The sequence below is a fragment of the Sinohyriopsis cumingii genome, chromosome 13 (genome assembly GCF_028554795.1).
Source record: "Sinohyriopsis cumingii isolate HCF-2022 chromosome 13, ASM2855479v2, whole genome shotgun sequence".
Classification (NCBI taxonomy): domain Eukaryota; kingdom Metazoa; phylum Mollusca; class Bivalvia; order Unionida; family Unionidae; genus Sinohyriopsis; species Sinohyriopsis cumingii.
In genome coordinates this window covers 4,974,790-5,001,320 of record NC_142973.1, presented here as the reverse complement: position 1 = coordinate 5,001,320, position 26,531 = coordinate 4,974,790, and the positions used below count along the sequence as shown (strand labels likewise).

At 34.2% G+C, this 26,531-nt stretch overlaps 1 long non-coding RNA gene across 1 annotated transcript; it reads right to left on the bottom strand.

Moving 5' to 3' along the window:
• On the bottom strand, nucleotides 1–26,462 carry LOC149784880 (uncharacterized). The gene is made up of 4 exons (XR_016413468.1): nucleotides 26,350–26,462; nucleotides 23,397–23,416; nucleotides 17,816–17,880; nucleotides 1–1,403 (listed from the first exon to the last, which is right to left on the bottom strand). It is a non-coding gene; the product is annotated as an uncharacterized LOC149784880 (long non-coding RNA).
• Between the last annotated feature and the right edge of the window lie 69 nt (nucleotides 26,463–26,531).

Genomic DNA, 26,531 nt, shown 5'->3' with positions numbered 1-26,531 from the left:
CTTTATGTTGTATATAGTTAGAACTCGAACTCTTCCTTTAGGGACAGTATATGTATTATTAATCCATTCGGCAGACCTGAATATTTTTTATCCATCTCCAATCAGCAGATCAAAATCTACATTGTTATTATTTCATATACAACAGCAGACCAATATCAACATTCTAATTAATCCATATAAAATAATCACACAAAGCTCTACATCGTTATTAACTCCACAATTAGACCAAATTATACATTCATATTAATCCACCTATAATTACCTGTCTAAAATCACACTGTTATTAATCCATTCAGCAAACCAAATCTGTCATTGCTTTTAATCCAGGTACAACCACCAGTCCACATGCTACTTTGTTAATAATCCAATCAGCAGACCATGTTCTACAATGTTATTAATGTAAATATTAGATGGGGACCAAATTATATTGGTATTAATCCATATATAATCAACGGGCCAAATTTGACATTGTTTTAATCCATTCATCAGAACAAATTCTACTTTGTTATTAATTAAAATAAAATCATCAGACTAAATTCTACATTGTTATTAATTCGATCATCAGCCCAAATGCTACATCGTTTTTAATCGATTTACAGAACAAATTATGCTTTGTTATTAATTCAACAACAATCCGCAGATCAAATTCGACATTGTTATTATTCCGTTATGATTAGCAGACTTGACTCTACACTGTTAATACTCCAAACGTAAACAGCAGACTTGACTCTACACTGTTAATACTGCAAACGTAAACAGCAGACTTGACTCAAATGAACATGCAATAAACAGGATATGAATATATTCTGCAGTCAGCTGGATGCACAAGAATAATGTCATCTAAATGTGAACCCGGCTTAACACTTCTATTGAAACACAATACTCTCTTGCAGAGGACGCTCGAGATTTTGGTTGACTGTGGCGTAGATGAATGGTTCCATTATTGAATGTCAGCAATAATCTCTAATAAACAATTTACAATGGTTCATCCGAAGAAAGGCAATTCAAGAATTCAACTTTTAAAATAGGATGAACTAAGGTCCAAAACTATGCAATGAGATAAACAAGAAAAGTAAACAATGCGAAACAAATATAATTATTGGTATCAATATTCCATGTTGATAATAAGAGATTTACATTATCCATGTGCAAATTCATCTGTACGTGGATAATGGAAAATGTACAGTGTTCTGGTACATATTACCTACTCTAAATAACAAGACAATTAAACCAATCAAGGCGTAATGAAGAATCCCAGCATAACATAAAAAATTGAACCTGATATAACAAAAGAGATGACCCTACGGAATAGTATCGTCACTCCTTTGATGCACAAGTTGTTCTGCATATTGTTCATGAACTAGAAATGAGTATCCAGCGAAGAGAAATAGCATCTTCATTACCTGTAAGACAAAAATACAACTATTAATACGACACGTAGCTTAAATTATAATTGAATTTAACAAATGCATTTTTCGTTAGCATCGATCAAAAAAATTTACCTCATTGGCTGTGTTTGAGTACACGCTGTAATGGAAGATGTAAGACTATTGGGAATAGTATCTGAAACAGCATACAAACCCAAAAGAAACTTGCTGTGTCGGCACTTGCATACTGATGATGTAATTAAAGAGAAACCATCATTAACCGGTTGTGTTTGTGAGACCTGCATTCCACTGAATTTATCATTGGCTATTATAAGGATGTGGACAAAATTGTCTGGGGCAGGGTGTGGGGGGGTTAGGAATGGACAAACATCATTTGCACATGTGTCGATTCTGGATTGAGAGCGAGTTCATTTATTCAATTACAAGCTGATAACGATCATTTAAATAAATAATTGTCGAGATCACTTCCTGGATTTGATGTTGATAGGATGCGTGAATCTATTGATGGATACACCAGCAATATATCTGAAATATTACATGATGAGTGAAAAAAATAAGTTCATCCAACAAAATCGCTAGGGACAGTATTCTCCAGTATAATAATAATCGATACGGTGAAGCTCGTCATATTTCTCTGGGAATTGTAAATATAACTTCAACAATCGTAGTCAATCTATTATGTGATGCAGTTGATTGCAGTTATCAAACAGACCTTGAAAAAATCAAATCAGGATATATTCTTTATACTTTTACTCTGCAAGTTCCTAATTTTACAAGAACCGATAAATCCTATCTACGATGTCATAATCCGCTATTATCAAGAATAAATTTTAAACTAACTGATCAAAACGGTCATTTGCTTGATTTCCAAGTTGAAACTTTGGGCATAAATTTATTTGTGAAACCGTAAAATGGGAAGATGATTATGTCCAAATTTACTTGCAGCCACCATTTTTTATTTTTATTTTTCATTTTTCATTTTCCATTATTTTTCTTCATTTTCCATATATCTTTTTTTATTTGAAATTTTTATTTCCATAATTATTTTTATTTTCCATGATTATGTTTCCAGATAAATATGCCTAACAATCCTACATATGTGTCTAACTCAGACGAATATTTTTTATAAGTTTACGCGATGCTGAATCACCGCCAAAAATCGCCGCGTTTTATCATATCGGTTTAATTCGGTTGTATAAAATCCTTGAAAAATCGGGCAAAAGAAATCAAACTTTCCCACATGCGTAGTTCGGATTGTCCGCGGTAAAGATCTTACCGCAAAAATTCAGAAAATCAACGACGATATTAAGGCGGCCCGGGGAGAACTCGACGCGCGCACACGCTAATATAATCAGTCACGCGATCAAAATGAAAACTCTTGGAATATTTATCCGTGCTTAGAAAAAATAAAATAAAAAATTACCGACCACACACAACAATATAATCAGTAACTCGAACGCAACGACAAACTCGTTGCGGGAATCAACGATATCAACACGCGAATTCAAGCTATCACAAGGGAGCTGTAATCGCGTACACACGAACTTAGTCAAATCGACAGTAACTATTCGAGATTTAGACGAGTATTTAAAATAGGCCTGTGTTATCACTGTTATAGAATGATAGCCACGTGTTTGATTTTTTCGATATCGTCGAAACAATTATGCCATCGACGAGGTGTTTTACTGATCGTGCTTTAGTATCGAAATATTTAGCATCAGCGTACATTATTGAAATGTAATTTCGTCTGCGTCAACAACTGCAGTAACTGGTTTATTAATTTTTTGCCATCCAGGCATCCATATTTGTAACAGCTCTCATATTATATATATTATTGTCGAGCTTATCTCGGTTAATGTGATCGATAACAAGGTCACGTTCGATTGCTATATTAAAGCACTTGTAAATAAACCGATATGAATAAACTGTCGATTTTCCCTTAACACTAAACTTAAGTTACCCAGTATTATTAATAATCAACGATTTGTCTTTGTGTTTTTCAATTTCTGATGTTTCTGCTACGAGATGATTCATATTCGCTATTTATGGAATGTTTTACAAATTCTTCTCCCATTATTATGTAATAACTTTTTTCTAATATCTCGAATGGCACCTCACAAAGTCGTGCACAATAATCGTCCGCGGTAGAATCAGTGTTGTATTTGTATTTATAATACCGCGTTAATTCCAGATATGTTTTACCTCCACAACGCAACACAATTTTGATTCTACGCTACCCACAACGCCACACTGTAAGCACGGTCTTAGTCCATAACTCCTTCTTCGTACTCTTAGTGAGTTAAGTCCGTAGAATTCGTTTAGGCAGGCTTTGTTTCAAGGAGTTGAAGAGCCTATCATTAACCACCTACATTTGTTCTTTGTTTAAATCATCATGTATACAATTATACTCCAATTGCTTGTTTCGGTTGCTGGTCCTACGAAACCGTAAAAATTTAATTAAACATTTTTGCCTTAATTATAATGATGGAAGAGTTGAAGAAACTATCTACAATTGAATCTTCTAGACCCAGATCTGATCTTGACAGAATATCCCCGTGGCAAGGAAGGCTCTGGTTAATCCCATGTTCAGCAAGAATAAAAACTTTGATTGATAAAATTTACAGCATCAAAAGAGAATTTTTCGCGAATGCGCAACTCTTACGTGGTCGACGTTCAGAATTATTAACAGTCGTTGATGCTACAATGAACGATGATCGAGCACTGAAGATTATTAATTATCTCGACGATCGAAGACATTTTTTCAGAGTAAAGTTTATTGTGCTAGCCGAAACAGGCAATACTTGGATTATCCGTAACAAACACGATCCTGTCTGTGCTAATGAAAAAATGTTATACTGTGTAAGAATTCCACACCAGGAATGCTGACTGGTATTGACAAACCGTATTTAACTCGAGCGTATCCTGTGACCGTGGTTGTTTATGCCAATTATCTGATAAATGATAAACCCGCGTTAGTGATTTTGCGCCGATGAAAGTTTCAAGACTAAATTGTTTAGCCGAGCGAATTACAGAACACTATAAAAACGCGATTCAAAACATTATAGAAAAGGAAGAGCTCCAATTGAAATTATTGATCATAACGCGCATGCGTGGACTAATGCAATAACATTATTTCCACGAAATCGAATCGTTAGATTTTACGGCGTAGATATGTTTGATTTATTAACGAAATAATTACAAATGATCATGTATCAGTATGGGTATTTCGAAGTTAATTGTATGATTGAAACTATGATCAATTTGTACGGCCTAGCGGATACATTTATCGTTTAGAATCTCTCCACGAAGAAAAAAAATCTTGCGCAGCGATATACCGATGATACTGAACAATTACTGAATAATTGTTTTACCGTTCCGTGAATTGCTGCTCATTTTGCTCAAGAGAAAAATTCATGGAAACCAACACGATTGGAATTTCTTGAAGATGTGAAACGCAGCTGTGTCTAATACAGACAGGGTGGATTGTGGAATACTCGCTACAATTATAACAAAGTTATCTCGGTTGATATGGCAGCTTGTTATCCAGGAAGTTTTCTCGGTATGGGAGAGTGTTTTAAGGATTTTAAACGATTTGGACATCCTACACACTAGATGACCAGATTATTGATAAACGGAACTTTACCAGATTTTGATTTGAACGGATTCACTTGTATTGAGTCGTTTGAGTTTGCTGAAGATCTTCATCCAATTTGTTATATCTGGTTTGATAGACATTTTTTCAGAGAAAATGTGGACACCAATAGTATTGTTAGGATATATGCTCAATTAAAAAATACTGATATAGTTGTCGGTCAGTGAAGCAATTATATAATATCGGAAGCAAACCTAAGTTTGGATACCAAACCAAATAGGTTTAATATAAAAATATCAGAGAAAATTTTCCTCATCTCGACGAGGATGAAATTACTGAAATTTTTAATAATATGTCTAAGGTCAGAGAAGAACGTGATGAAAAAATCATGAAAGATCGTGGCAAAAAAATAATCAGTAAATTTACTCAAGGTGGATCATATGATCACAAGCGCCATTGTACAAGATTAATTATAGATGATGCTGAACTCGATTTTTAATTGCTGATACAACGAATAGAATACGCTTAAAGGTCTAGAAACAGCTTTTTTTGTCAGTTGGAACTAAGTTAGGAACAATTGTAAGTTTTACTGATGGTGAGTAACTGCAATATACTCATTTAAGATCATCAATGCTCGCGTATGTTTCGATAAATAAACAGATTTGCTAAATTTGCCGTTAGAATCGCCACAGATTCATTTTATATCGAAAGAAAATATTCAGAATTTCTGACTCAATTTACAAGTACTGCTTGTGTATCATGGGGCGAATGGAGAATAAAACAAGAAATGTCACATAATTAGTGTGAACCCACCGAAGATTCGATTAAAGATATTTATTGCAAAAATAGTCAGATATCAAAATTGTCACCGGCACCATCTGTATATGATCCCGTGACTAGACATAAGACTGTTTATCTAAACGGACCAGAAAGTTCTGGTAAAACAAATCGTGTTATTGAATTATATCGGCAGAGTTCAGTTAATATGGTTGTTTTAACACCTACACATAGACTCGCAAGAGAAATGAGAGAACGAGGAGTAAAATCATGTACTTATCATAGCTTCTTCCATTGGAAAGGGGACGCATGGACTCCTGGTCGAATGGGTGAACAATACATTATAAGGATTATTGTTTGGGATGAAATATGTTCAGTTTCGTTAGAAACACAAAAAAATATTTTTTGAATGGCTGTTAACAAAAAGCACCGCTGTAATAGTGTGCGGCCATCATGGTCAACCATCACCGTTTGTTGGATTGTCTCCGCACAAATGGTTAAAAAAAAGTGTGTAGATTATTATGAGGAGATAACAGATGATCACAGAGCGCATGATCCAGAATTTGGAGAGTTTAAGAAAATAATCAGAATACAACCGAATAAAATTCAACGTGAAATAATGCGTGAAATAATTTCAGAAACTTCTATGAACGATTGTCTGCAAGTGTGGAGACCAAGCCACTTAACAGTGGCAAGTAGAAAGATAGTTCGTGATAAACTTCAACAGCGGTTGTTTAAGTTACTTAAATAAACGTTTTCACAGCAGATACGCGACAACATAAGATTGACGTTGATATACCAGGACCCATGACAGAGTCAAGAACGAAACAAAATCTAGTATTGAATGATATTGTTTTAGCTGATGTCAGAATTATTGAGGATGCGCTGAAAATGGACAAATCTCTGTGGACGTTAGGATTCTCAATACAAATCCGTTCATCAGAAGGATTAACTCTCTTTGAAACGCGAGTTTGGATCGTTGATGATCGTATCGAATGGTCAAACATAGTATATCTCGCAGTGTCTCGAGTCAGAAGAATATCTCAGTTGCGCAGAGTTATTGTAAATTTTACAAAACTGGTGGCACCAATAACGAAGTTGTTAGCGATGTTATCGTAAGAATTGTTTTTCTTAGTTATAGACAATGTGATAAAACAATAAGCGTGACTTTGATTTTGACGCTGAATTTATAATGACTTGAAAACAACAACAGAATAATCATTCTGCGAGCTGTAAAACAATAATGTTATGTAGCAATATTCTTAATAATCCAAGACATTTTACTGTAGATAGAAAAGATAGTAGTCTTGGTCACACATGTGAAAATGTGATGCTCACCTGCCTTGATGTAATCGAAGTAGGGGTGCTAGTTAAGTGAAGACGGTGGTAATTGTGTGTCTTCAGGAATTACTTGCAAGTGTTCACGTGTAAATCCACGTTGAGGAGCAGTTGAATCTAATCTTTATATTGCATATCTACCCGTGAATGTTACCGCGCTGAAAATTTGATGCGTTGTAATACTCCAGATAGGATCAGTTGCATTTTTTTACCACCTTCATGTTCACCAGGTTCATATAAGTAACTTATAGTAACACTAGTACTGGTTGTTTTGAAAAATTGTGTCGTTGTATTGGTATATGTTTTTTTTTGTGATCACGCTAATAGGTTTCATGGCAATTATTCGAGTGATTTCATTATTTAACGCAGCTATCACACTTCGTGATATTGCAACCTATTCACGAGATCTTATTTTTTTTTGTTGAATTTTTTCCTTCACGTATTGATATCCAAATAACCGCCCAGCAAGCTTTCGATTAAATCTTTCAACAATTGCCTCATCACGATGAGTTGCTGTATGTTCTCGTCTGATTGTGGCGTTATGTTGCTTCATCAACGACGATACTGCACCCTGAAATTCTTCGCCAGGATAAACATTCAGCAGCTGTGACCATCGTAGACCACATTGTGATCCAGATCCTCGCCGATAAATTCGTTTAAACGCAGAGGCGACTTCAGTTGATGTTTTAGTTAATTACGGCTCTGCTTCTTTATATTTACTTGCAACATCAACGACAGTTAACGTGTATTTGTATGTTAATTGACATCTTCCAATTTTAATAGTATCATGTGGCAAAAATAATATATCCGCCTGATGAACTTCATTTGGAACGCTGACATCAAAATGTGCATACTCGATTCGTTTAGGCGATGGCAGATAATTTGCCATATTGCCTGTCGTGCTAACCACGCTGCGACGGCAACACGTGTAACATTTGCTGCATCAGCGAGTTTACTATACTCGCTGCTCTACCCTTCCAATATCATCTTGGGCTATATATAATAAATCGATTCCATTATAAAAATAATAGGATGATTAATTACCGGCTCGGCAAACTCAGTTTTCAAATACTATTTTACCTTTCATCGCAGATCTTACCAGCCAATTAGTTAATGATTCTCTGAAAGAGTTATTTTTTAGATAGAATTTAACGTATAAATTATTTTTACTTCTGCAATATGTCGCTTTTGCAGATCTTTACTTTTATAAGCTACTTCATGAACGTGACATGCTTGATCAATAGCATTTACTGGATACTCACCAGACCTTTGTTGGCCTTGGTTATCGAGTCTGAAATCACCTACTGTGCCGGTACCGCAATAATTATATCCTGGAAGACGTTTTTATCTTGGGTATTTAGCCCATGGAGGTTCTGGTAATTTTCCCAACGATGTAGCAATATCACCACCTGTCTTCTTGGAAATAAATATATATTTTTTTTGTACCACATCGTTCACACTTGCCTGTAACCGCACGCCTTTTATGTTTTGTTGTTATAGTTGTTGGCGTACTTGTACGGATGAATGTTTTAGATCAAACGCAATATAGATTCATGTCATTTATTTTATTTCTACAACATGGATGTAACTGATTTCTCAGCGACACGAAAACAAGAACCAGTCAAACATCATCCAGCGTTAAAAAATTCTATCCGAATGATAATAATGGGACCGTCCGGTTCTGGTAAAACACAATTGCTACTTAATTTGATAATGAGATGGATCGAAAGGGAAAACTTGTATTTGATAGCACCATCAGTTGACGACCAGCAATGCTACGAAGTGCTTAAAGATTTTAATGAAATTGCAAACTTGTTAAATGAAAACGACGATGATATTATTGATTTTGTAACTGATATCGGTGAAGCACAGTCTGTAGATGATCTTGATGGATTTATTGACAATTTAATTGTATACGATGATGTGATGCTTGATAAACAGTCAAATCCAGCTAGAATATTTTCTAGAGGCAGACATGAAAACACGGACGTGATTAATGTTACACAAATACACAAATACCAAAAATAATCATAGACAATTGTAATATTCAAGTTGTATTTAATGGAGCTGATACACGTACGTTACGAAATATTCACCAGACCTGGTGTAGCGGTGATATGGATATAATTAAATTTAAATATTTCTTTTCGCGAGCACAGTCAACCCAACACGGATTTATAACAATACATTAACACGACCTCCGATCACGATATTGTACAGGCCTTGATAAACTGTTTGGATGAGAGAAAAAATTATAGCAGCAGAGGGATACGAATTCTCCTCCTGGAGGTAGGTTTGGCTCGTAGAAAGCTTTCAGTTTCCAAACTGAAGACTTCCTTCTTGAAAGCTTTATTTTTCAAAATGGGACCTTCCTCACCAAAGGGCTCGCCCCATCCTGCTGCTAATGTTGAATTAAATATTCGTTATACATAGTCGTAATTGGTAAGCAACTGTTCGTTATTCAACTCCTTCCTCTATACTGACATAGTTTATTATAAGATACTTGCATTCATTATTATGCGCATTTGATTCTCGTTTTGAGGTAGTGTCAAAAATAATATTTCAGCATTTTCGCTGTTTGAAAGATAAAGGCGACATAACGATGTAGCGTCACAAAGTATTACCATATAATACGCTGCAAAGATTGCCTATTATAGAAGTAACTCAGAAGCTCATTAGCTTCATTTCGTCACATTTACTATCATTTTGATCTGACTTGGAATAGAGGTTCAGATGTGTATTAATCTAAAGGAATCGTGCTTAGTTTACATTTCCATGGATAATGTTCATTAAATGAAATTTCATTCACCGAATAATTTGAATTTCGATTTCAGTTCAGGCCGTCTCCTATCAAAACTTTTCAGAATTTCCCAAATTTCGGATAGGTAGCCTTCCTTATTGAAGTGACGTTGATGTAAGTTGTGACTTTCCCTTTCCTTAGTTTGCATGATTCACATTTTTAAATTTATCTAAAATATATATACTTTAAGTTATTTTCATTGTAACAACATGCAATTCCTCTCTGACGAGAATTTTAATGTAATTCTAGACAAATCGTCATTGACGCAGAATATATTGACAAAACCTCTAATGTGGGAAAATATTTTACCACAGTTAAAGCGTCATAGACAGGAATCACTGACTCTACAGACAAATCATCATTGACGGGAAACATTGTCACTACGTACAAATCCTCATTGACTGGAAACATTATCATCATAAACAAACAAACATTGAATGGAGACTTTATGATTATAAAGAAATCCTATTGATGGGGAAAATACTACTATAGAGAAATCCTCATTGAGAGGAAACATTATATTTTTTTAAAAATAGACATTGACAGGAAACATGTTAACTATAGGCAAATCCTCATTGACAGGAAACATGTTGACTATAGGCAAATCCTCATTGACAGGAAACATGTTAACTATAGGCAAATCCTCATTGACAGGAAACATGTTAACTATAGGCAAATCCTCATTGACGTTATACATTGTCGTTATAAACAAATCCTCATTGACAGCAAATAAAATACAAACAGTAAAATCACATTTTAGATGATGATAAAATAATAACAATGCTCTATTCTCTTACTGACAAGCTAAAAGATACCATATTAAATTATTAAACTTATATTACCGGGATACACGTCCCGGTTTTTTTTTTTTTTTTTTTTTTTTTTTTGCAAGAGGGAGGGGCTTGTATTATGGGACTTTGTAAACTGGCAATGTCAAGGACAGACTGGTAGTAAAGGCCTGATAGTGTTTATTTATTTCTTGAAATTTTGCATACACTTTAATCACTGCTTTCAAGCTCATATTGTGTAACGTTATATATTTCATTCTCAAAACCGGACAAAGCTTGTTTTTATAGATGTATTCAGCTTCTCTTTTACTTCAACGCCAAAATCGAAATATCTTATATAGATCTTTTTTCCATTAGTTTTCGCCCATTGTATGATGTGCGTGTGTAAATGTGAGTGTTGGGGCAATGAGGTGGAAATCTTACTTTAAACAACATAAAGACATTTTCATCTTCATCAAGGGCTACCATGATTGCATGGTGCTATATATAATATATCCATTAATGTAAATGTCATGGCACTGGAAAACATCGTGAGGGACAGATATATTTAAAATTCATGGAATTGCTGAATTTACCATTGACGTTAGTATTGGTTATTTTCAGTCCCTTATGATCTGTCTCCTCATCTGGATTAACAAACCTTAAAAAATGTCAACGCTGTTGACCCTCTGGTATACATATATGTATTTCGTAAGAAGACGCCGTCAAAAATGACCACAGCCATCCTCAAGCAACAAAACGTTTACTTCTAGTATAAATAGTTATAATCATATTTCCACAGGAATCTTGCAAATTGTCAGTGATTAACTTACATGGCCTGTGATGTTGCCATGTTATTGTACGTGCCCCCTCATTAGGGTATCGTATACCTCTTTCACTCACCGACAAATGATACATATATCTTGAGAACAAAACTCTCTATTAAATAAAGTAATACAATTTGTAAAGGAGCAATGTTTCCTTTTATCACAATCATACTTATTTCTGAAAACGATGGCGAAATCATCCGGTAAGGAATGCTGATTGCATCCTACATAGACCGACTTTCAAAGTGTTGGAACATGTTTGCTACACACATCAAGTGCAGGCCTGCCAACATGCAAACAGCTAGGCTTAAATGCAGAAATACACATAAAAATACACCTTACATTTAAACACATAATAATTACAATAAGTTATTCAATGACATCAGTAAATGATCCCATATACTGATCATAAAGAGCAGGAATGAATAGTTATTTACCAAATCCCTTTATGTATAAATATTACTTGACCAGTGACCGAATATATTTCTAAAAGTGAAACCACTAGCTCGTAAACAAGGTCAAGCCTTGAAAACACCTTGTTTAATTCTTACAATCGTGACAAAGGTGTCATAGACATTAACTCCACAACCCTCAGTGGCGAACAAATATTAAGCACACAATATTGATTTACATAATTATCCAGCAAGTAATAGATTTTCAAGCTTTGTAGAATAGAAAGTTAAATATTTCATTAGATTATGTTTCTAGTGAATAAACCTTTATATCTGGGCCTAATCTTACCTTACTATTCAGAGTTTTAAAATGAGGTGGAAGGTCGTCGCAAATTTAATAAAACTGACTGTTATATATTTTAATCACGTATATTACTAACGTTTCAAATCTCATTATCACCTGACACAACCTTCACACACCTATCACAATATTATAAAGAACGAGTTATAGAAACATCTATATTTTGTGGGAAAGAATATAGTCCATTTTCTACAAAATGCACATTTAAGTGGAATCAAAATTGTTTTGTTCCTGTATGTTCGCTCTTTTTGTCCAATAGCAATAAAAAAACATTCAGACATGTACATGACCTGAATCATATTATTCGAATTCCCCTATGTGTATTATAAGATGACCTGTCTTCACAGTATGTTGAACTCATTATCATCAGCCCGTTGATGGTAATTCTGGCCGTAATGTATAGTCTATGAAAATTGGTGTTAAAATCTCAATACCACCTACCGGTATTTAAATAATATATTTTCTATAGCATGCAAATGATGTTGGTGCTAAGTGTCTTTCCCAGTGGCACTGACCCAGCGGCAAAATACTCGGACTGGTCTGGGAGGTTTTAGAACCCACGATCCTTGTCTACCATGATCAAAATAATATTTGAAATAAAGACAGTGTGACTTAATAAAACATTTTAGCACGTAAATAATAAAAAATTATTAAATTGATAGTCATAAAAATTAATATTCAATACATCCACAGTGACTTACTGTTTTAGCCGATTACGAAGAATGTATGCGAGCATCAAAAAGCTTGTCCTGTGCACACTTAAAACTTAAAAAGAAACAAACCTTTTTTACAGGAGCTTCAAAACAATCAAAAATTATATACATATGAATGTATCAGGGGATCATCCCAAAATATCTTCCTTGAATAACATGGTGAAGTCCCAATGTAAAGTAAATTCCATTTTCTACTTGATAAAACCCATAACAGGAGATTTTAGCATTTGGTATGCATTTCCATCTATCCCACATTTTAACTTCTTCCTTAAAATAGGTTGATAAGTGTCTAGGATTGCCTAATCATCAACATTAATTACTATTTAATCTATATATAGTGTTTGATTATTCACGTTATAACTATATCGTATCTAATGATTACAACTAATGATTTATGTTATTGACAGAGCATTTGGTTTGAATTACCCGTCTTAGTATGCTATTTGTGTAGTTGTGTACACCTAATTTAGTACACATTTACCTACCTCAATATCCATATGTAAATATACTTTTAATGAGTTTAAGACAATTTGTCATATCACTTTTAAATAACTTGACACGATGACATAAATATATATATACATATAATACAAGACAACCTTGTGATTTATTTGAATCACAAATTCCCACTTGTTTAATGCATTGCTCACTCCGTTCCTACATTGATTAGTAAATTTACAACAGTTAGTATATCATCGGCTGATCATTCTTGTTTTTACGTTTTTGGTTCCTTAATGTGTGATGTTCTAATGCATAAAATAAACATGTAGTATATGTATTAAATAAACCCATCGTAGCATTCTCTTTCTGTATTCAATCAAAAGTTAAACCATTTTGTCTAGCAGTCTGGTGTATGAGTTGTGCCACTTGGAAACAAACGTGAATTAGCATTAATCCACAGATTAAAATGCGTGGCTAGGTTACATGCAGGACATCCTACTTTGGTTAAAGATGGGCATTAAATTATATATGTAAAGAGTGTTTATAGGGGCAATGTTTTTATGTAAAAAATGTAAGAATATTAACATTAAAATCTTGAAGGTAAATAGGGTCTACATTGTATTGAGACAAACGGGAAAAGCAATTGTAAAGTAGTGAAGGCTATAAGAGTTTGTACTGTTTATGGGGACAAACTCAAATGGTAATATCACAAACAAGGGTAAGAAGAGTTTATATACACACTAATATACCCTTAAATAGAAACACACACTATCACACAAAATAGTATGATATGTTTATAAACACACCCAGAAGAGAGCTGACGGGTGACGTCATATTCATTGTTTTGGCGCTCCAGCGTTTCGGACGGGTTATCATTGAAGTATAGTTTGAGTATGGATAAAACAACGAAGACGATGTGTTGGGGTGCTCCTACTGAGGACACCTAGTATGCTCCGAATGATGGATTTATTCAAATCATTAGAAGGAAGCAGAACAAATAGTAGTCAAAGCATTAGCAAAAAGACAAAGACAAATTCGAGAAGCAGAAGCGAAAAGGAACGTTTGAGGTGTTGAGGACAAATGAAAGGGAATAGAACCAAGTCGCTCTTTAAAGGAAATTTTGGCGGAGTGGAAGCTTGTGGGATATATGTACCAGACTTACTTAATAAAACCCTAGAAAAAGATACCATCACGGTCCAATATGTCTAAGTCTTTCATCGCTACATTCACACTTACTTCTACTGACATTCCTGCAGCAACGGTAGTTACTACTACTACAACTGAGAAAGAAAAAAAAAAATCATCACGAGGAGGGGTACGACTCAAACGTGAAAACGTACTGAGTCAGTTATAGCGGATGACGTCACAACCATATGTTTTCCAGAAGAAACACCGAACACTTGCTTTAGGGCTACCAATTTCCCTTCGAAAAATGATAATACACAGTGATTGAAAAATCTAGTAAAACTTAAGTCCCATATACGTGACTGAATGGTATGCGTGGGGATTGTGTGTTTAAGTAACATATTTATAGTATAAAATAAGAGAACAAAGTGACACTTATTTTTTCTCTGGCATATTCTCAATTAAAGCACAACAAAATGTTCCTTCACTTTTTCTAAACATTTGTTTCTAACTGTGATTGTTTCTTCTTCAATGTCTTCTAGTTCTGGTGATTTCTTGTTTTCCATAACGGGTATGGTTCTTCTGTTTTGAATAACTCGGTTTTCTTGTTTATTCTCATTTTCTTACGATACTCTGAGGAACAATGGCCTTTTCAATCATGACAGGTAGTTTTTCCTTTATCTCCCCTTCCCTTTGTCTGTTCTTTGCATCGACTTCGTAGACATTATGGAGCCCAGTGTCCTTTATTCTGACATATATTGAAAGTATCTCATCATCAATCTCGAGAAGGGTTGCCCGTAGTCGTATCTGCAAGATACTTATAAATGACGTAAGGGGAAGGCAACTAGTTGTACCTCTTCTATCATCACAGTTGAATGCTTAATGAAGAGTATCTACCCTATTGTAAGAAACTCTTGCTATGTTTTGTGAGCAAGTATGTGGAAACCAAAGTCAAATTAGATTTTACCAAGATGAAGGGATCTCACTATTTAAGTGAGAAAACAAAATAAGAAGTCAAGAGGCTAATTTTCATTTCGCTTCATACGCACAGTGATAACATGTAGATGTCGACAGAGCGTGAATCGACGCCCTCAACTTCAGCCACAAAACTGAGAGAGTCCGGATTCACCGAAACTGAACTTCGCGACAATTATTATCACATGAGACAGACTTATAAACAGACTTCCAGAAAATATCCAACCATGGCTTAGAAGGGAACGGTACAATTTAAGGAGTTCAAATCTCAATTGAAACCAGAGTAATAAACTCTAGGGCACACGTTTTTCCTGGAAAGAAGATATGCTTTTGATGACCATATCGTTGATTTCAAACATCAGTGCCACATATAAAAACCTATGATAAAGAAGTTGCAGACTTTATCAAGGAAGACCAGCACAAGAAGAAACCAAAACAAGCTGATTTTGTTGTTTGTTTTTTTTTTGTGAAAAATGCATGTTCCCATAGATTGTCATTGACAACAATCATGCAGGTTATATTAATTTGAATCAATTATTCACATACCAGAGAAACAATCTGAAATTCCGCCCTCCCTAAATGGAACGAAATCTTTTCTCGCCTTTTGGCATAGGTTTAAACGCAGTCTACTGCGTAAAACTCAGTATTCTGCAGCATATTTTCAACCTCGCATGATAACTGCCTTTGGTAGACCACTTGACTGATTTTCCAGCTGTAAATGATGTTATTAACAAAAACAGGATTGCACAGATTTGGAGCGGGTGATTGAAACATATGCAGTTTGTTGCAAATGTTACGTTTACTGCTTCGTCTCTTCGTTTGCGTTATTAAAAAAAAAAAGCAATACAGTTCATGAAATTGTTAGCACAATTAAGCGGGTCGTCCAAACGTATACTAGAATTTTTAATAAATAACTAATTACAACGCGTTACAAGGTCCCAATGATTAAGCAAATGTATACACCTTCATAAGGATAAAGGTAATATTTTATATGCGGTCAAGGGTGATACAGGGGATCAGCGGCTATGTGAAAATAAAGTAAAACTATTTAATAAACAAACGCAATGTTCTTTCTGCAAATCTCCTGGATGATCAAACCTACGGTGAAAGATATATATGTTAGCAATTCCTTTTGTGCACTCTTTCTAGTAACATCGATTACCATAACGTTAAAACCTGTTCATATCCTTTCAAAATAACTGGAAGGCGGAAAATAACAAACTAGTACAGATGTGTTATATACAGCCAGGTAAAACCAGGCAGAAATGCCATTAGCGTCAACCACAAAGAAATCAATATAAATCTTTTAATGCATGCATTTTGAAATTAATATAATATAATTTGTGTCTCATTTTTCAGGATTCTAGAATCAATTTTGATATCTAATCTGATCTTTATCTCTCTTGGTGAAATCATATAATGAAGAGATTGAGATGAAAATAGTTCACAGTATCGTGAGAAATGATTAATTGTTTGCTGAGCCACTATTTTTGTTGGAAGGTTTCATTTTTATTATTTTAATGATATTCCTGGAATATATTCGACAGGTTACATACTTTAATTTGTTCTTTGAAGTTAGCAAAGGTTTTATGATTGTTGAAATGAAACAGGAATGCTTGTAAGTCCATGAATAATTACTGTGCCTAGTATGCACCTGATTAAATACTGTTTGTCTGTAGGTTTCAAGGAAAGTTGATATATCTATATGACAGCATAATGTAGAGACTGACAAATGTACCCGTACCTGCTCACTATTCCCACCACAGCTCAAAATATAATTAGGATATCCTGATCCAGCATATATACATCGTGATTATTAGTTATGATATGTAATTATATGAAAGTACCTTTCCATAAACTCGATGGGTTTGTCTTTCAGATTAGCTAACAATGAAGCAATCAAATCTAACTAAAAGTGTTAGTATTTAAATATGACATTAAAAATATTTCCTCACTTTCCAAATATGTTTCATTGGTATCATCTTTTAAGTTCACACTCCGACAGAACGAATACTTCTCTATCGACATCCTCTCGTTGCTTCTTGCAATGGTTTTCAATCTAGTCTGGGAAGAACATTACTGTTAGATGTTTGCATACGTAAGACCTGCTAATATATACTTCCAGTCATTAAATCAATATCAACTACTGTGCTTTTGGTTCAATAATTGCTTTTACAATTACAAAAATGGCCTTCAAAAGTGGGACTGTATCAACAAGTGAAATGCATTTCCACTTAAAATCTAGCATAAGAACTGCTTTCGATTATTAGATACTGGAAATACATGATAAACTGAACATTCGTCCATTTCGTAATTTACCATAATTGTGACTGGCAACTGTACTGTATATACCTCCATCTGCTGACCAGCGCTCTGCCGTTATCCTGTAAAGATATGCATCCATTATAAAGTATCAATGTGTTAATTTAATTCCTTTATTGGAAATATTTCATTCATTTATTGGAAATATTTCATTAATTAGTACATTTATGATTTTCTCTTAAAGCTATTTTTTTTTTCTTAATTTTACCCGAATACGAATCAAGTCAAACTCTTGAACATATTGACTGTAACGTCCTGCTATGTCATTTTTGATATCCCATGAGGATTACGCACGGAGAAATACAAGGTTCTAATAAACAATATATTATTTATGCTGTTTTGCATTCTAGATTTGCGCCGTTAACTGTCTTAATTTTAAACAAGGGTCATTTTGGAATACAGGAGAGGCAAATGAACGAAAATAACTGATTGCATTGATTCTCAAAATGGTTTTAGTTATTTATTTATTGGTATCTGATTCATCAAATATCAACATGACCAGCATTTGTAACTGAATGAGTGTCTGGCCTCCCAGATTATAGTAATATTGAGTAAGGGGATACGTGGTGACAATTAGTATGGAAACCGCTTCATTAACTAGCACATATCCCATTACATCACTGATTTAGTATGACATCACCAAAGTAAGCATATTGGTTATGAATAATGGACATGTAGGAATTGGTTTTTGGTTCTTGTTAAGAGACAATATTTTAGCCCATTTCGTATAAGTAAATGATTAGTACGAGTAGTCAATTCCATGGCGGGCATGGAGGCAACTACCGTAATACAAAAATGGTGAATTGCTAAAAGGTCTCACAGAACAGTGTTTTGGTGAATTGTCATCTAATCATAACATATTGCAGAAACGTGAGAAATCGTGTAAATCAAATGTACAAACGCAACTTAGCTAATGATTTTTATGGACAACACTCATGTGTAATTTTAATTAAGATATTCAGGTTATTTCCTTGCACAAAGGATAGCCTTTAGGTTACACCAACACTGTCTAAATCGATCTTGTATAGTGTTAAATTTCGATGAGGAAGACTTATTTGGAATATTGCATCTGACAAGATGGTTCAAGCAAACACCTTTGGCCGCGCTCGTGATAAAATGTCACTGTTATTACAAACAATTATCATGCGTCTTTTTACCCCTCGCTTTATTGTTTTTGAGATATTTTTATCTGTTACAGATATACATAAATACACATATCAAGGTGACCATGATTTTGAAGCCCAATATACGCATTCGATGTTCTGTGTATATTAATATTTTCAAAGTATTACTTAAGCACACTAATCCATTTTCAAGTCTAACTCAAATTCAATGTAAATCAATAAATAGTGTGTTGGGTATGTGTATCATGCAAAAACCTTGCAAATGAACTACACAAGAATAATAACGAAGATAGCGCAACAAAAGGTCAATCGCATCAAGAAAATTTACTTTTAAACTAAGAGGCTGTTTAAATATTTTTTTCGAAAATGTTGTTGTTGTTGTTGTTGTTGTTGTCATAGGGTTTAGCGCTATTTTCAGCACAGAATATACTATACACCATGTATGATTGGTGGAGGAACAATCTGGGAAAACCCCGGAAAGAACCACCTTTCCACGAGAAGCTACCGGCAAGTTTTCTCACATACCCACATTGGTCGAGCCCGAGCCTCGAACCCACGCAGACAGAAGTGAGATGGCATTGATCAGTAATGGTGAGCGCTTTAAACCATTCGACACTCGGGGCCAATTTTACGAAAATAATCATTATTCATCGATGCTTGGCTCCTTTGGAACTATCAAACAGGCGATTCTTCATCGCTTTATTTCATGTCAGGTAATAAATATCAGAATCCTATCATTACTAATTTATTTCCTATGTAATGCTGTCCAAGCAACAGATTTTCGGATGTTAAAATACAATGATATTTTCTCGACATTTTAATTATGGAAGCTGTCATATTCTATTGCTTCCACACAAAATGTCAATGTTCGTTTGATTTTTAAGTTCGTGCTTTTCAGTAAATGCATATTAGACGAAAATTGACCACCCAACATAAAATCGAATTCGTAGCATTTTCTAAGCAACCTGAAATGGAATACGGCGTGATTGAAAGACCCCAATTCAGTACTCTCAAATTTCATTATGTTTTCTGATTGTTCCGAGTCTATACTCTTAAAATCAGTAGCAGAAAAGAGTGCGAAACATCAAGCTTTGTAAAATTCAAAAAATAATCTATTTCCCTGGATTACAAAGTAAAAATGTAATAAAAGGTTTATGCGATAGCAGATCTTTGTCGCTGAGCATTGCCGTCTAATGTGTCTTTTAAACGAATAAATACGGATATTTGACAATTACAGTTAAGTCACTATGCATATTAAGCTATTGGAAATGACTTTCTGACCTTTTCTCTTTCAAAGTCTTTGACTTATAAAGTCTGTTACTATGAATAATGTCTTCTGAGCAACACAATCGCTCATCTATGCTAAAAACTTTATTTCTGTCTTATGTAACCTCGCCGCTCGCCAATTGTTTCGAAGTCGGACTAACTAGCTGAAATTGTCTTACCCTATTTTGAAATTAAACGTATTTCAACACAGCAACGTGCATTATCAGTTCAATAATTGCCTTAATGTTGCACACCATAAAATATAAAGTGTTATTAGGGCTGGATCATGGAGGGTGAGGAGGAGCAGTTGTTTGCATCAACTCAGCGAGAAAGAAATGTACGCGAAAGAGTTTTTAGAGTATTTGTATTTACAATCAAATGAAGCCCCCGTGGCCTTGTATTTCATGTCCCCATCAGTGATTTCCTCCCTCAGCCCACACGTCTTATTTATGCCCCTTTACCTCCCCCACAACGATATTCTTGGATCTGCCTATGCCGATAAATCATTTTGGCAGGCATAGTTTTGTTCAACGTTCATCCGTAATGAAAATAGCATACGACAGCAAAGACCATTTAAGTTTACAGTATTAAACAAAGTTTAGCAAATAGCGAAAATATATACATTAAATTAACAGTACTCTTTAGATGGGCTTGTAAAAATGAATTATCTGTGAAAACATGATCCAGTATATGGACACGGAATGATCACATTTTATTATCACATTTTAATATCGCATACTATCAACATCAAATCCAGGAAGCAATCTTGACAATTAATTTATTTAAATGATCGTTATCAGCTGGTAGTTGAATAAATGAACTCGCTCTCAATCCAGAATCGACACATGTGCAAATGATGTTTGTCCATTCCTACCCCCCCCCACACACACACACACCCTGCCCCAGACAATTTTGTCCACATCCTTATAATAGCCAATGATAAATTCAGTGGAATGCAGGTCTCACAAACACAACCGGTTAATGATGGTTTCTTTTTAATTACATCATCAGTATGCAAGTGCCAACACAGCAAGTTTCTTTTGAGTTTGCCAGCTGTTGTAGATACTTTTCCCAATAGTCTTAAATCTTCTATTACAGCGTGTACTCAAACACAGCGAATGAGGTAAATGTTTGATTGATACAAACGAAGAATACATTTGTTTAGTTCAATTATAATTTTGAGATAAGATTCGTATTAATAGTTGTATTTTTGTCTTACAGGTAATGAAGATGCTATTTCTCTTCGCTGGATACTCATTTCTAGTTCATGAACAATATGCAGAACAACTTGTGCATCAAAGGAGTGACGATACTATTCCGTAGGGTCATCTCTTTTCTTATATCAGGTTCAATTTTTTATGTTATGCCGGGATTCTTCATTACGCCTTGATTGGTTTAATTGTCTTGTTATTTAGAGTAGATAATATGTACCAGAACACTGTACAGTTTCCATTATCCACGTACAGATGAATCTGCACATGGATAATGTAAATCTCTTATTATCAACATGGAATATTGATACTAATAATTATATTTGTTTCGCATTGTTTACTTTTCTTGTTTATCTCATTGCATAGTTTTGGACCTTAGTTCATCCTATTTTAAAAGTTGAATTCTTGAATTGCCTTTCTTCGGATGAACCATTGTAAATTGTTTATTAGAGATTATTGCTGACATTCAATAATGGAACCATTCATCTACGCCGCAGTCAACCAAAATCTCGAGCGTCCTCTGCAAGAGAGTATTGTGTTTCGATAGAAGTGTTAAGCTGGGTTCACCTTTAGATGACATTATTCTTGTGCATCCAGCTGACTGCAGAATATATTCATATCCTGTTTATTATATATTCATTTAAAACAATGTAGAGTCAAGTCTGCTGATTACGTTTGCATTGGTAACAGTGTAGAGTCAAGTCTGCTGATTACGTTTGCATTAGTAACAGTGTATAGCCAAGTCTGCTGATTACGTTTGCATTAGTAACAGTGTAGAGTCAAGTCTGCTGATTATATACGGATCAATAACAATGTAGATTGCGGATTGTTGTTGAATTAATAACAAAGCATAATTTGTTCTGTTGATCGATTAAAAACGATGTAGCATTTTGTCTGCTGATCGAATTAATAACAATGTAGAATTTAGTTTGATGATTGTATTTTAATTAATAACAAAGAATTTGTTCTGATGAATGGATTATTAAAACAATATCAAATTTGGCCCTTTGATTATATATGGATTAATACTAATATAATTTGGTCCCCATCTAATATTTACATTAATAACATTGTAGAACATGGTCTGTTGATTGGATTATTAACAAAGTAGAATGTGGTCTGGTGATTGTAGCTAGATTAATAGCAATGTAAGATTTGGTTTGCTGATTGGATTAACAACAATGTGATTTTAGACAAGTAATTATAGATGGATTAATTTGAATGTATATTTTGGTCTAATGATTTTAGATGGATTAATAACGACGTAGAGTTTTGTGTGATTATTATATATGAATTAATAACAATGTTGATTTTGGTATGATGTTGTAGATGAAATAATAACAACGTAGATTTTGATCTGCTGATTGGAGATGGATAAAAAATGTTTCGGTCTGCCGAATGGATTATTAATACATATACTGTCCCTAAAGGAAGAGTTCGAGTTCTAACTATATACAGCGTACAATCCTTAAAGAAAGAGTTCGAGTTGTAACTATATACAGCATACAGTCCCTAAAGGAAGAGTTCGAGTTGTAACTATATACAGCATACGGTCCCTAAAGAAAGAGTTCGAGTTGTAACTATATACAGCATACAGTCCCTAAAGGAAGAGTTCGAGTTGTAACTATATACAGCATACAGTCCCTAAAGAAAGAGTTCGAGTTGTAACTATATACAGCATACAGTCCCTAAAGGAAGAGTTCGAGTTGTAACTATATACAGCATACAGTCCCTAAAGGAAGAGTTCGAGTTGTAACTATATACAGCATACAGTCCCTAAAGGAAGAGTTCGAATTCTAACTACATACATTATACAGTCCCTAAAGGAAGAGTCAAAATGTAATAAGTCAGTTTGTAGCGCAACAGCAGCTTCAAAATGCACGCGGCGTTTTTCAAAAATTCTTTAAAAATATAAACAGTTTAGTTCATTTAATTGGGATGATATACTAATAGAGCATTGTAAACTGACGTACTTACCGGAGTTTCCTCTCATTTTTCTGCAATAGGAAAGGCACCTTGTAAACTGTAAAGGTAGACTGTTTAGTATGTTGTAGTTTGAATAATTAAGCTTCCTTGAGACGACAAGAGTACAAAAGATATTGCCATTATTCTTAAATTATGAACAGATACATGAAGTGTAATTGGATTTCAAACAACCCTAAATGAACTTCATAATTAGGTATCGTTTATCATACAGAGATAAAGTTGAGAAGAGGATATATATATATATATATATATATATATATATATATATATATATATATATATATATATATAGGAGAGAGAAAGTGACAGGAAGATACAACATATAAATGCAGAGAGAGAGAGAGAGAGAGAGTGATGGCAATAACGTCAACTTCCAATCGCTTACAATTTGTGATGTCCCCCACCATTAAGAGCAACAGAAAAGTTAATTTCCGCTGCTCTAAAAATGTCAATAAAAGTGCATTATTTAAAGAATGATTCGTTTCTACATTAACATGTATCAAAACTCCTCCACACCATTGGCGAAACCATTAACTTATAATCATGTAAATTCTTTTGAAAGATAAGCATCGTGGTTCACAATGTGTGTACGTTAGGTTACCAGTTGTATTTGTGACGTGACCACATTACACTTCTACAAGCTTTAATTTAGATTAGATATGACCTTCGTACGCAACGTCTGACCATTTGTAAATCGATCTTTAGCCTCTTTAGATAGACAACAAGGTTAATGTTATCATTTTCCGAAATTTCAAATCTAACAGAGGAAACGAAAGCTAGGTAAAACACTGAACATTGATGCAGTACTGCTCCTTTAAAACTAAAAGTAACTTAGTAACATTGTATCAATATTAATAGAATACATGATAGTGTTTAATAAAGACAAATATATCCTGCAGATAAACTCTTCACCATCTACTGTTGATACTTCCCTGTAATATGATCATTAAATAACATATACTTTGTATATTAACGCACTTATTCAGCTGTATTTGAAGATGATTTGGAATAATTTGGGTTATATATGGGTTGTTCTCGTGATCAGCTGCAACAGTTACTCATATCTTCTTATATTGTGTTGTGCTTTTTCAGGGCAGCATACATTTATAAACGTACTTATTAATTTTTCACAACTGCAATATTGGTATATGTAACTTACATTTGAAAAAGACTTCCAACAATCTCAATTTCCATCAACATCTATATCTACTTTTAATATTAATCCATGCAAACATGCTGCTTCCTGAGTTACGAGTGCTTTTGTACAACACCGAACTCGGGGCGAAAGAAGATTAGCTCAAAAGCTACCTAGCCAGGTATCTATGTCTTCTATGATGTGACGCACATTATAGCTGGCACGCATCGTCGAATCGCAAAACCAGTGGAGAAATTAATGACGGCGGACGTGATACCAAATATGTTGGAAAAAAAGGAAAATAAATTAAATTCGTTACTTGCATCTGTGTCATCGTCTTCCTTTTCGTTTTATTAGTCATAAAAATCTAACTAACGGCGTACTGGGTATTTGTTTAAGGTATTAGTATGTAGTACTGTTATTTTCAACGATTATGGATACGACTGAGGAGAATACAGCAAGAAATTGCGAGATCGTATAGTTTTGCTGTTACTAAACTAAGTCTTACAAATTAACAGAAATACGTGATGAAAACATTTCCTAAACCTCAACATAAAATACAAAATGAAAATTCAAAGAACACATATTATTTCACGATATCAAAGAATATAGAATGTTCAGAATGAATTACAAATATTTGGACGTCCGGATATACCAGTAACGGATCTCTTGATATTCCGGTATTCCCTAAATCCTTATTTATATAAAAAAAAAGTGCAATCCAAAATGACTTTGAATGAATCGACAACAAATCAAAGATATATGCTTTCAGTTATTCCAGTGAATTTAAATAATACTTTTCACATTTGATCTGAGCACAACTGTTCCAAAAACAATTATTTTCTCTATGACATGCACTAGAAGAGAAAAGATCGTTAACATAATTCAGGAATCTTAGAGATACATTTACCAGTACCATGTTTTATAGCAACAATTCATTGCACTTCAATGTTAATAGCCACAAAAGGCGACCATATAATAGAAAATACAGCTCCAATGAGGCTCTACCGCATTGAGTTATGGTGCTGATCTCTCTTATGAAGACCTAAGCCAAATCTATGAGGTACTTTATACCAATGTGGTAATACAAACTACTCCTCGTCAATTGTGTAAATTCATAGCATGTCTTTCTGAAAACTTGCTAGCACCCCAAACTACTAAAAAGCTTACAAAATAATCCAAAATAATCCAATTATTCACATTTTCCAGATAAGAAGTTAGAACTGGCAAAGTATAGTATGTTTCATCTAATCTCATAGAAAAGTAAGATGTAAGTACATGACGTTACAATTAACTAGCTATGGAGAATTTGATACGACATTCTGGTAACTGGCATACGAAAGAAGATTAAACTTGACATAGTGACACTGAGAAATGTGAGGTAATGGCCATGAATTAAAATGATAATTAATCCATTTACAGGCTATATAACTAATAATTATGACAATGATTAATGCAAATTGCAGATGTTGATTCTTATGAATTTGGATCACTGGTACGAGAATTATACATACCAGTATACAGCGAAGTTAAGTGAAAATGCACTAAATCAAAATATATTACCATAAACAACCTTAGTCATGATGGAAATAATTTTGGATATTGCAAGTAATTTGAATGTGAAATTCCGATCCTCACAATGTGGAAATAAGGATTTACATTTAGATATGTGGGACATGGAATGTGTAGTTTTTATACTTTGTTAGAAGGCACTTCCGGCAAAACAAGAGTATGTAACAAATTAAGAAAAACACCCATTTTTAACAAAATTACAAATTGATCTGGTAACATGTATAAGCAGTTTCATACTTTACAAGATGGTACTTAGTTGTTGTTGCTGTTGTTGTAGGGTTTAACGCCATTTTTCACCACACGATAGGCTATACATGGCGGCCAGTATTAATGGTGGAGAAAGAACCCGGGAAATCCCCGGAAAGAACCACTTGCTGCATTGCTTGACTAGCAGGGAGACCACGTTTGTATGACTGAGA